The sequence below is a fragment of the Rhinatrema bivittatum genome, chromosome 13 (assembly GCF_901001135.1).
Source record: "Rhinatrema bivittatum chromosome 13, aRhiBiv1.1, whole genome shotgun sequence".
NCBI lineage: Eukaryota > Metazoa > Chordata > Amphibia > Gymnophiona > Rhinatrematidae > Rhinatrema > Rhinatrema bivittatum.
Genome location: NC_042627.1, coordinates 82,343,071 through 82,355,291, shown reverse-complemented (window position 1 = coordinate 82,355,291; position 12,221 = coordinate 82,343,071). Strand labels below are relative to the sequence as shown.

Sequence of the window (12,221 nt, the reverse complement as noted above, 5' to 3'; positions counted from 1 at the left end):
AGGTTAACTTCACTTCTAAACACCGCCAGCTTCCTCAGGCACTGGCTCTGAACAGAAGGCTACATAACTGGAGAAGCCACTCTATCTCAGGAGCTTCTCTCGCAGTACATGGTACAAAATGACAGTCTGCTGGGTCTGCTCAGTTGCTGCTGTTGTCTACCACACAGCGTGCACACCTGGACAGATGTTGGCTCCTGGGAAGTTGAAACTGCTGGAAGAAACAAGGCCACCCTAGGGGCTACAGTATTGCTGGGTTGTTGTTACTTTCTCTGCCCTTTATTTTGTTTATATCAACTCTCACTTTACTCTTGAGGGCATGAAGGGTGGGTTGTTTGCAGTACTGCAACTGCTCAAACCTGTTCCTACCATGTCACAGAATAAGGTAGCAAGAAAGGTCCACTAAACCCATCTAGTACACCCACACTCACTCATGACACAATGTCCAACCTTTCCACTCTCTCGTTCACCACAAGGGATCCTCTGTGCTACTCCCAGGCTTTACCCCTCACTCCCCCACAGCTAAGGATCCTCTGTGCTTATCCCAGGCTTTACCTCTCACTCCCCCACAGCTAAGGATCCTCTGTGCTTATCCCAGGCTTTACCCCTCACTCCCCCACAGCTAAGGATCCTCTGTGCTTATCCCAGGCTTTACCCCTCACTCCCCCACAGCTAAGGATCCTCTGTGCTTATCCCAGGCTTTACCCCTCACTCCCTCACAGCTAAGGATCCTCTGTGCTTATCCCAGGCTTTACCCCTCACTCCCTCACAGCTAAGGATCCTCTGTGCTTATCCCAGGCTTACCCCTCACTCCCTCCCACAGCTAAGGATCCTCTGTGCTTATCCCAAGCTTTACCCCTCACTCCCTCCCACAGCTAAGGATCCTCTGTGCTTATCCCAGTCTTTACCTCTCACTCCCCCACAGCTAAGGATCCTCTGTGCTTATCCCAGTCTTTACCTCTCACTCCCCCACAGCTAAGGATCCTCTGTGCTTATCCCAGTCTTTACCTCTCACTCCCCCACAGCTAAGGATCCTCTGTGCTTATCCCAGGCTTTACCCCCCCACTCCCTCACAGCTAAGGATCCTCTGTGCTTATCCCAGTCTTTACCTCTCACTCCCCCCACACCTAAGGATCCTCTGTGCTTATCCCAGTCTTTACCTCTCACTCCCCCCACAGCTAAGGATCCTCTGTGCTTATCCCAGGCTTTACACCTCACTCCCTCACAGCTAAGGATCCTCTGTGCTTATCCCAGTCTTTACCCCTCACTCCCTCACAGCTAAGGATCCTCTGTGCTTATCCCAGGCTTTACCTCTCACTCCCTCACAGCTAAGGATCCTCTGTGCTTATCCCAGGCTTTACCCTCCACTCCCCCCACAGCTAAGGATCCTCTGTGCTTATCCCAGGCTTTACCCTCACTCCCTCACAGCTAAGGATCCTCTGTGCTTATCCCAGGCTTTACCTCTCACTCCCTCACAGCTAAGGATCATCTGTGTTTATCCCAGGCTCTACCCCTCACTCCCTCACAGCTAAGGATCCTCTGTGTTTATCCCAGGCTCTACCCCTCACTCCCTCACAGCTAAGGATCCTCTGTGCTTATCCCAGGCTTTACCCCTCACTCCCTCACAGCTAGGATCCTCTGTGCTTATCCCAGGCTTTACCCCTCACTCCCTCACAGCTAAGGATCCTCTGTGCTTATCCCAGGGCTTTACCCCTCACTCCCTCACAGCTAAGGATCCTCTGTGCTTATCCAGGCTTTACCCTCTCACTCCCTCAAAGCTAAGGATCCTCTGTGCTTATCCCAGGCTTTACCCCTCACTCCCTCACAGCTAAGGATCCTCTGTGCTTATCCCAGGCTTTACCCTCACTCCCTCACAGCTAAGGATCCTCTGTGCTTATCCCAGGCTTTACCTCTCACTCCCTCACAGCTAAGGATCCTCTGTGCTTATCCCAGGCTTTACCCCTCACTCCCTCACAGCTCAGGATCCTCTGTGCTTATCCCAGGCTTTACCCCTCACTCCCCCACAGCTAAGGATCCTCTGTGCTTATCCCAGTCTTTACCCCTCACTCCTCACAGCTAAGGATCCTCTGTGCTTATCCCAGTCTTTACCCCTCACTCCCCCCACAGCTAAGGATCCTCTGTGCTTATCCCAGGCTTTACCCTCACTCCCTCACAGCTAAGGATCCTCTGTGCTTATCCCAGGCTTTACCTCTCACTCCCTCACAGCTAAGGATCCTCTGTGCTTATCCCAGGCTTTACCCCCTCACTCCCTCACAGCTCAGGATCCTCTGTGCTTATCCCAGGCTTTACCCCCTCACTCCCCCACAGCTAAGGATCCTCTGTGCTTATCCCAGGCTTTACCTCTCACTCCCTCACAGCCTAAGGATCCTCTGTGCTTATCCCAGGCTTTACCCTTCACTCCCCCACAGCTAAGGATCCTCTGTGCTTATTACCAGGCTTTACCCCTCTCAGCTAAGGATCCTCTGTGCTTATCCCAGGCTTTACCCCTCACTCCCTCAAGATAAGGATCCTCTGTGCTTATCCCAGTCTTTAACCCCTCACTCCCCCACAAGCTTAAGGATCCTCTGTGCTTATCCCAGGCTTTACCCCTATCAGCTAAGGATCCTCTGTGCTTATCCCAGGCTTTACCCCTCCACTCCCCACAGCTAAGGATCCTCTGTGCTTATCCCAGGCTTTACCCCTCACTCCCTCACAGCTAAGGATCCTCTGGCTTTATCCAGGCTTTACCCTTCACTCCCCCACCAGCTAAGGATCCCTCTGTGCTTATCCCAGGCTTACCTCTCACTCCCTCACAGCTAAGGATCCTCTGTGCTTATCCAGGCTTTACCCCCTCACTCCCCCACAGCTAAGGATCCTCTGTGCTTATCCCAGGCTTTACCTCTCACTCCCTCACAGCTAAGGATCCTCTGTGCTTATCCCAGGCTTTACCCCTCACTTCTCCACAGCTAAGGATCCTCTGTGCTTATCCCAGGCTTTACCTCTCACTCCCCCACAGCTAAGGATCCTCTGTGCTTATCCCAGGCTTTACCTCTCCCTCCCTCACGGCTAAGGACCCTCTGTGCTTATCCCACAGTCTTTACCCACTCACTCCCTCACAGCTAAGGATCCTCTGTGCTATCCCAGTCTTACCCCTCACTCCCTCACAGCTAAGGATCCTCTGTGCTTATCCAGGCTTTACCCCTGACTCCCTCCCACAGCTAAGGATCCTCTGTGCTTATCCCAGGCTTTACCTCTCACCTCCCTCACAGCTAAGGATCCTCTGTGCTTATCCAGCGCTTACCCCTCACTCCCCCCCACAGCTAGGATCCTCTGTGCTTATTCCCGGCTTTTACCCCTCACTCCCCCCACAGCTAAGGATCCTCTGTGCTTATCCCAGGCTTTACCTCTCACTCCCTCACAGCTAGGGCTCCTCTGTGCTTATCCCAGGCTTTACCCCTCACTCCCCCACAGCTAAGGATCCTTTCCTATTCATTCCTAGATCAGTTCAGACTCCTGGGATGTACCCAAGCTTCCCTATACAGGGTGCGATCAAGAAGTGCTGCTCGTAGAACCCTCATTAAAGGCCATGGAATCTGGACTCCGCGTAGATCTTACAACTCACAGAGAGCAGAGAGAATTCTGAAAATGGGCACTAACAGAATGGCTGATACAGCCCATCCTTGTCCTTCTCCTCTAGGGTGTACATATTTAGTAGGGATGGACACAAAAATGCTTTGGTTTGTGCCATTCATTTGTTCCAGCAAAAATAAAATGTTCCGACCTTTCATTCATTTTGGCTTTTTTTTTCGTGCATTTTTTCCCCTTTCATTTGGCTTTTGTTGCTTATGTGTGTATATTATGTGAATAAAATGTAATTTTATGTAAGTTTTCAATTTTTTAAGGACATAAAATCAGGTTTTGCTATTAATCTTTACTTATATGCATAAATCAAATTGAATCTCATAAAAGTGTACATTCATAAAACTACTACTGGTCAGTTGCAGTTAGTATAGCTGTGTTTAAAAAAGGATTGGATAAGTTCTTGGAGGAGAAGTCCATTACCTGCTATTAATTAAGTTCACTTAGAGAATAGCCACTGCTATTATTAGCAATGGTTACATGGAATAGACTTAGTTTTGGGGACTTGCCAGGTTCTTATGGCCTGGATTGACCTCTGTTGGAAACAGGATCAAGGGTTCTTACCTAAAACAAATGCCCATCCCTAATACTTAGGTCCTTAAGTTTCATCTCCCATGACTTTTGGTGCAAACTCCGCACCATTTGGGTAGCCTCTCTCTGGCCACCTCCAGCCTTGAAGTCATTATCATATTAGGTAAGATCTCATCGCTGCCCTGTACATAGGCATTATCACTTTCGTTCTCCTGCTGGTTGTCCCCTCCCCCTAATGTCTGTCCCAGTCTTCCCTTACCTCTCGGATTACTGGCAACCCCTCGAATCTGGACCAAAAATTCAAACCAAGGGTGTGCTTCATATAGTTCTTTGCTGCTCAAAATTGGACAATTAGAAGGTGTTAAACTGAAAAAAAAAAAAAGACAACCCCCTCTTAGAGAAGACTAATAGGCTTGTTGCTGTTGGAAGGTGGCAGCTGAGCGTGCTCACAGTCGCACTGGGTGCTAGAATACGCTAAACACATCTGTAGCAGCACCAAAACTGTACTGAAAACCCACCAGAAGAGGAGAAGAAATCAAGGATGTCAGTATCTTTGGAATATTCTTATCTTGGTCCAATAAAATACATCACAACCAAAACCTAACTCCAAATACAGCTGGCTCGCTCATGAAAACTCAAAACTGGAGGACAATGAAACAGTGTCAGAACTAAAATCCATGCCTTCATCAACTGCTAGAGCAATAGGACTCAACGGGCCAGAGAGAAGGGCATCAGCTCAAACAAAACATGTTCAAACCTTCACCTGCCAAGCAGCCAGACCCAGCAGAATGTGCCCCTCCCCCAGGGCCACAAGCAGTCATTCAGTGAGACGTACCTGTAATAATCCAGATGTGCGTACAGAAGCTGCTGCAGGCTACGCTCCAAGCAATAGAGGATGAAATGGCTGTGGAAATCCAATCTCTCACCTGCCCCAGCACTGAGGGACAGGATGTGCTCTTTGCATTACTCGCCCAGCACAGCTTGAGCCTGAGAAGCAGCTGCTCAAAATCTTCCATTTCAGACTGAATGAACACACCATACCTGTCAAGAGATAAGGATCAGATGAGCACTGGCATGTCTAACTTCAAAGAAAGAGAGGAGCTTCAGGTGAGCACACGCAGGTCTATAATGAAAGAGAGGAGCTTCAGGTGAGCATAACGCAGGTCTATAATGAAAGGAAGAGAGGAGCCTCGGGTGAGCACACGCAGGGTCTATAATGAAAGGAAGAGAGGAGCCTCGGGTGAGCACACGCAGGTCTATAATGAAAGGAAGAGAGGAGCCTCGGGTGAGCACACGCACGTCTATAATGAAAGGAAGAGAGGAGCCCTCGGGTGAGCACACGCAGGTGTATAATGAAAGGAAGAGAGGAGCCTCGGGTGAGCACACGCAGGTCTATAATGAAAGAGAGGAGCCTCGGGTGAGCACACGCAGGTCTATAATGAAAGGAAGAGGAGCCTCGGGTGAGCACACGCAGGTCTATAATGAAAGGAAGAGAGGAGCCTCGGGTGAGCACACGCAGGTCTATAATGAAAGAGAGGAGCCTCGGGTGAGCACACGCAGGTCTATAGATGAAAGGAAGAGGAGCCTCGGGTGAGCACACGCAGGTCTATAATGAAAGGAAGAGAGGAGCCTCGGGTGAGCACACGCAGGTCTATAATGAAAGGAAGAGAGGAGCCTCGGGTGAGCACACGCAGGTCTATAATGAAAGGAGAGAGGAGCCTCGGGTGAGCACACGCAGGTGTATAATGAAAGGAAGAGAGGAGCCTCGGGTGAGCACACGCAGGGTCTATAATGAAAGGAAGAGAGGAGCCTCGGGTGAGCACACGCAGGTCTATAATGAAAGGAAGAGAGGAGCCTCGGGTGAGCACACGCACGTCTATAATGAAAGGAAGAGAGGAGCCTCGGGTGAGCACACGCACGTCTATAATGAAAGGAAGAGAGGAGCCTCGGGTGAGCACACGCAGGTCTATAATGAAAGGAAGAGAGGAGCCTCGGGTGAGCACACGCAGGTGTATAATGAAAGGAAGAGAGGAGCCTCGGGCGAGCACACGCAGGTGGTATAATGAAAGGAAGAGAGAAGCCTCGGGTAGAGCACACGCAGGTGTATAATAAAAGGAAAGAGAGGAGCCTCGGGTGAGCACACCGCAGGTCTATAATGAAAGAGAGGAGCCTCGGGTGAGCACACGCAGGTCTATAATGAAATGAAAGAGGAGAGCCTCGGGTGAGCACACGCAGGTCTATAATGAAAGGAAGAGAGGAGCCTCGGGTGAGCACACAGCAGGTGTATATGAAAGGAAGAGAGGAGCCTCGGGTGAGCACACGCAGGTGTATAATAAAAGGAAGAAGAGGAGCCTCGGGTGAGCACACGCAGGTCTATAATGAAAGAGAGGAGCCTCGGGTGAGCACACGCAGGTCTATAATGAAAGGAAGAGAGGAGCCTCGGGTGAGCACACGCAAGTCTATAATGAAAGGAAGAGAGAGCCTCGGTGAGCACACGCAGGTGTATAATGAAAGGTAGAGGAGCTTCGGGGGAGCACACGCAGGTCTATAATGAAGGTATAGAGGCGCTTCGGGTGAGCACACGCAGGTGTATAATGAAAGGAAGAGAGGATCCTCGGGTGTGCACACGCAGGTGTATAATGAAAGGAAGAGAAGAGCCTCGGGTGTGCACACGCAGGTCTATAATGAAAGGAAAGGAGCCTCGTGTGAGCACACGCAGGTCTATAATGAAACGAGGAGCTTCGGGTGAGCACACGCAGGTGTATAATGAAAGGAAAGAGGAGCCTCGGGTGAGCACACGCAGGTCTATAATGAAAGAAAGAGAGAGCCTCGGGTGAGCACATGCAGGTCTATAATGAAAGAAAGAGAGAAGCCTCGGGTGAGCACACGCAGGTGTATAATGAAGGAAGAGAGGAGCCTCGGGTGTGCACACGCAGGTGTATAATGAAAAGGAAGAGAGGAGCCTCGGGTGAGCACACGCAGGTCTATAATGAAAGAGAGGGAGCCTCAGGTGAGCACACATATTGTAAGCAACATTTGGTTTGTCAAGATGCATTGCCAGTTCAGGCAGTGTGCAGCCACTAGAGATGCAAACAAACAAACTGATGAGATTTGTTTGATTCTATTTTTTTTTTTACATAAATAAAAGTTAAACAAGTTATAGATGAGACCGTTTTATTGTATTACCTTAGTACATTTGTGACCAGCTTTCAGAGCTCTGCTCAATGCCAAAGGAAGCAGAGCTTATCACAAATGTATTTCATAGGCGAGAGCTGAAGGGAAGAGCCCTCTGTCATCGGAGGACATCTAGGCAGCACTAGCAGTTGCACTGCCACCAGTGCGCCAAAAGGAGCTAGCTACTAGGATTGAATTTGGGAATTCTCTGTGTTGTCTTGTATCTTTGGGGGATAAGTGATGGGTAAGAAGAAAAAAGGTACTCTGCGCAATCCCCCATCCATTGCAGCTGTACCTTTCCCTTCTTCCTAGCCCAAAACTAGAAGCTTTTTATGCATCACCAAGCAGAAATAGGACCAGAGGAACTAGGGGGCTTGTGGGCTCCGTTCTCAGTGAGATCGTGGTCTCTCCAAGTCCTGACAGCCCATCACCTCCGCAGGTTGATTCATTACCCCAGCTGGGACTGCTACTCTTCTTCCTAACCTGGGTGGGGTGTGTGTTTTTGTTCACTCCCAGGGTGTCATTCATCACTGGAAAAGCCCTGCAGTGATAACATTAGATGTATTGCAGACAGCTATCGTCAGCCTGGAAATTATTTCTTCTAGAATTGATTCCATGTTAGGGTTTCTTGTGTGGTGGCACATCTCAGTTAATTCAAGATCAGGGTGAAAAGATTCATAAGAACATAAGAAACATAAGAAATTGCCATTGCTGGGTCAGACCAAGGGTCCATCAGCCCAGACATCCTGTTTCCAACAGAGGCCAAACCAGGCCACAAGAACCTGAGGCAATTACCCAAACACCTAGAAGATCCCATGCTACTGATGCAATTAATAGCAGTGACTATTCCCTAAGTAAACTTGATAATAGCAGTTAATGGACTTCTCTTTCAAGAACTTATCCAAACCTTTTTTGAACCCAGCTACACTAACTGCACTAACCTACATCCTCTGGCAACAACATTCCAGAGATTTATTGTGCGTTGAGTGAAAAAGAATTTTCTCCGATTAGTCTTAAATGTGAACTTGCTAACTTCATGGAATGCCCCCTAGTCCTTCTATTATTCGAAAGTGTAAATAACCGAGTCACATCTACTCATTCAAGACCTCTCATGATCTTAAAGACCTCTATGATATCCCCCCTCAGCCGTCTCTTCTCCAAGCTGAACAGCCCTAACCTCTTCAGCCTTTCCTCATAGGGGAGCTGTTCCATCCCCTTTATCATTTTGGTTGCCCTTCTCTGTACCTTCTCCATTGCAACTATATCTTTTTGAGATACGGCGACCAGAATTGTACACAGTATTCAAGGTGTGGTCTCACCATGGAGCGATATAGAGGCATTATGACATTTTCCGTTTTATTAACCATTCCCTTCCTAATAATTCCTAACATTTTATTTGCTTTTTTGACTGCTGCAGCACACTGAGCTGATGATTTCAATGTATTATCTACTATGACGCCTAGATCTCTTTCTTGGGTGGTAGCTCCTAATATGGAACCTAACATTGTGTAACTATAGCATGGGTTATTTTTCCCTATATGCAACACCTTGCACTTGTCCACATTAAATTTCATCTGCCATTTGGATGCCCAAGAAGTTAAACACTGCATGAATGTAATGTTGTCCTCATTAAGGATAATCAAGTATTATATCAGAAATTAGAAACCTTGGGTAATTTTTCAAGAAGACTGAATTTAAGTTTCCTTAATTTTCCTACATGTCCTTTAAACTTCGCCGACGGAGCTGTTTCTTTGAAGGGTTCTAAAGTTATTCTTTGCTGGATTGTAATAAGGTTTCTTCAGCTTCAGATGAGAGTAAACCAGCAATTTCCCCTGACAAATTTGATCTGAAATCAGGGAAAGTTGCATTTGCTCAGGAATCTGATAAGCAACGGACGATAGCACAATCTTTAGGCCTAAAGAAGGTTTTATTTCCAGATGCTGTTAGAGAGACACAGTAAAGAATGAAATGGTTTCTTTTGAAAAAACAGAGTAAGATTGATTTAGGGGGCACATCTGCTAGGAGACGGAGAGATACTGAATGGCTGAGGTCAGTGCAGGGGGATCTAGGGTGACGTCAGCTTTGAAACCCGATTCAGTCTCCATCTGCTAGCAGGGGAGCACATAACCCACTGGTCCTGAGTCCATCTGGCTACACGCTAGGAAAATGGAGCTTTTTGGCCATAATTCAAAACGGTATGTGCGGCACGAACCTAACACTGCCCATTCCTCAGCAAACACCATCCCAACTGTAAGTATGGGGGTGACAGCATCATGCGGTGGGGATGATTTTCCTCGCAGGGACTGGGCATCTTGTTAAAACTGAAGGACAGATGGACGGTGCAACTGCAAGACAGTCTGCTTCAGTCTGCTAAAAAAACTAAAACTTGGGATAAAGTTCACCTTTCAGCAGGACGATGATCCCAAGCACAAGGCCAAAGCAACACAGGATTGGTTGAACAACAGAAAGGGGAATGCTCTACATCGGCCAAGTCAAAATCCAGATGTCAATCTAATCGAGAATCTGTGGCACTATTTGAAAATTGCAGCAGTCCATAAGCATCATCCAACCAACTTGAACAACCTGGAGCAAATCTGCCAGGAAGATTGGCAAAAATCACTCCCAACAGTGTGCAAAGCTGGTAGAAACCTGCCCCGACAGACTTAAACCTGATACTGCAGCAAAAAGTGGTTCTACCAAGTACCAGTCTGAAGGGGCTGAATACTTATGCAAACAGCACTTTTTAGTCTTTAATTTTATATTACAAAAAAATGCAGAGAAATAATGACTTGTGACTTTGGAAATTTACTTTAAGAGCACACTGGTTTCCAATAAACATACTGTCTGGAACAATCTGTGTAAGTGTCTGCTGACTTTTTAGGGAGTCAGATACTTCTGCAAGCCACTGTATGTGAAACTAATAGAGAGAAAGTTAAACAAAACATAAAAAGATCTCACCCACAATTTAATCATTGACCTTTATTTCTGTGTGTTCAAGCACATGACCAATATAATGCTTAAGCTTTTTGTGGCTGCATGGCTTCCCGTGCTGCAGTCAGAGATCTGAGCTGAGCAAATGAAGAAAAAGGAAAGTGAACAGTAAGGGATCCTGCAGTTTGAAGTGAATACATTTGATGTATGAACATCTCTCTGTTTATGAAAAGTCTAGCTCAGTTACAGTACTGTTACAGTCACTTCATGTATATGGACAAGAATACGGACTTGTCTATACCCTTAACTGGCTCGAAGCCTCACAGCTGCACGTCAAAGGATGAGTCCAGCAGTCATGGACTAAAGGAGAAACCGATGATTAGTGACATCTTTCAGCATTTGTTGAACCTATCAGGAACACCTAAAGGCATAAAATCCAGTTTTAATTGGAAATTGCTGTGGCTGGCACCACAGAGATGATTTTGTATGCACATCTGCGCATATTCTAGGCGGGACTGGAATTTATACATATGCTCTGATTTTCAAACGTATGCGTGTGCACATACGTGTGGGGGTCCCATACAGTCCACATGTAAAGAGAGCAGCTATCGCGCTCCATGCACCCGGATGTTGTTCGTTTCCCCTTCTAACTTCACGAACAGTCCCCATATAAATGGTACTTACATTGTATATAGACTTTTGTAATTAGCCTGTTACCATTTGTAAATTTAATGTTTTTAATTTTCAATACTTTCTGCACTCTGTAATTACTCCCTCCCTGTTGACTGTATTTTCAGTCTATTAGTTGCAATGTAAAGCGGTATGATGTTTGCATACTAATGCCGGTATAGAAAAGCTTCACATAAATAAATAAAAGGTAAAAGCACATTAGGCCACTTTTCCTTCCTGGAATCTTAATTTGGTCCGGAGGGCCCCTTTTGAACCATTAAGGGTGGTGTCTTCTTAAGGATTTCACCCTAAAAGCAGTTGTCTCGCTGCCTATGTGCCTGGCAAGAAGGATTTGGAATTGCAAACACCTTCCTGTCTGCATCCAGACCTAATGTTTTTCAAAGGAAAATGTAACCAGCAGACTGGCTCCCACTTAATGCCCAGCAGGTCCGTTTGAACCAGACTCTCTCATTCCCAGGGTTTCGGAAGAAGGAGTGCAGGAATACAGAAGAAACAATGCATCTCTTACGGTAGAGCGGTGTTTACAGGGACACTTGGAAGGCAGCAGTACAGTCTCGTCCTTCATTCTCCAGGCATTGCAGACTGGATCTGGAACAGAAGTACTGACAACTGCCTGCCTTTTCTCCCGTCTGGGACAAAGACTCATCTAAGTTATACCAGACCAGTCCAGGATGAGCTCTGGAAGTGAACGGTCTGCAGCTGGAAGGTAAGTTGTCTTGAGTGATAAATGATGTCGTTCCCTAATGCTAACAACAATAGTTGTGACGAATTTTCAAGTTCCAAGCAGAAAATGAGAAATATGGTGGCTGCTGGTGTCTGGGATTGGTTCCTTTATTGCTTGGGAACACATCATTACTCTTTCCTGCTGCTTCCACCTTTAGGAGGAAGTTGATGGACTAAGCCTGGGATAAAGTGCGTTGTTACCTGCGAAGTATTGACGAGGCTCTGCACTGAGAGGTCATGGGATGAGGGACTGCAGTGCTGAGCACTTGTGCGGGTGGACAGATCAGATAACTGTTTGGTCTTTTTCTGCATTTCTATGACTATTTATCGCCCCCCATGAAGTCCATGTCACACATCTCCAAAATCTTTTGGTGCACCATTTAGTACAATTGCCAAACTTTCTGATCTCACTGCTGACATCCTGGCCCTCAAATTCCCAAGAAGTTATTTCCAGCTGGGAAAGTTGCTTGCCCCCGACCCTTAAACTAATCGTGACAAACAAAGACATCGAATATTACTATTATAAAAAGAAAAGG

General features: G+C 47.1%; 1 protein-coding gene across 1 annotated transcript in view; it reads right to left on the bottom strand.

The window, feature by feature from the left end:
- Nucleotides 1–4,527, bottom strand: part of LOC115074851 (spatacsin-like) — an 87,723-nt gene extending 83,196 nt beyond the window's left edge. The window contains 1 exon segment of the mRNA XM_029574775.1: nt 4,427–4,527. The gene's annotated coding sequence lies outside the window, so the exon portion shown is untranslated.
- Nucleotides 4,528–12,221: the final 7,694 nt, after the last annotated feature.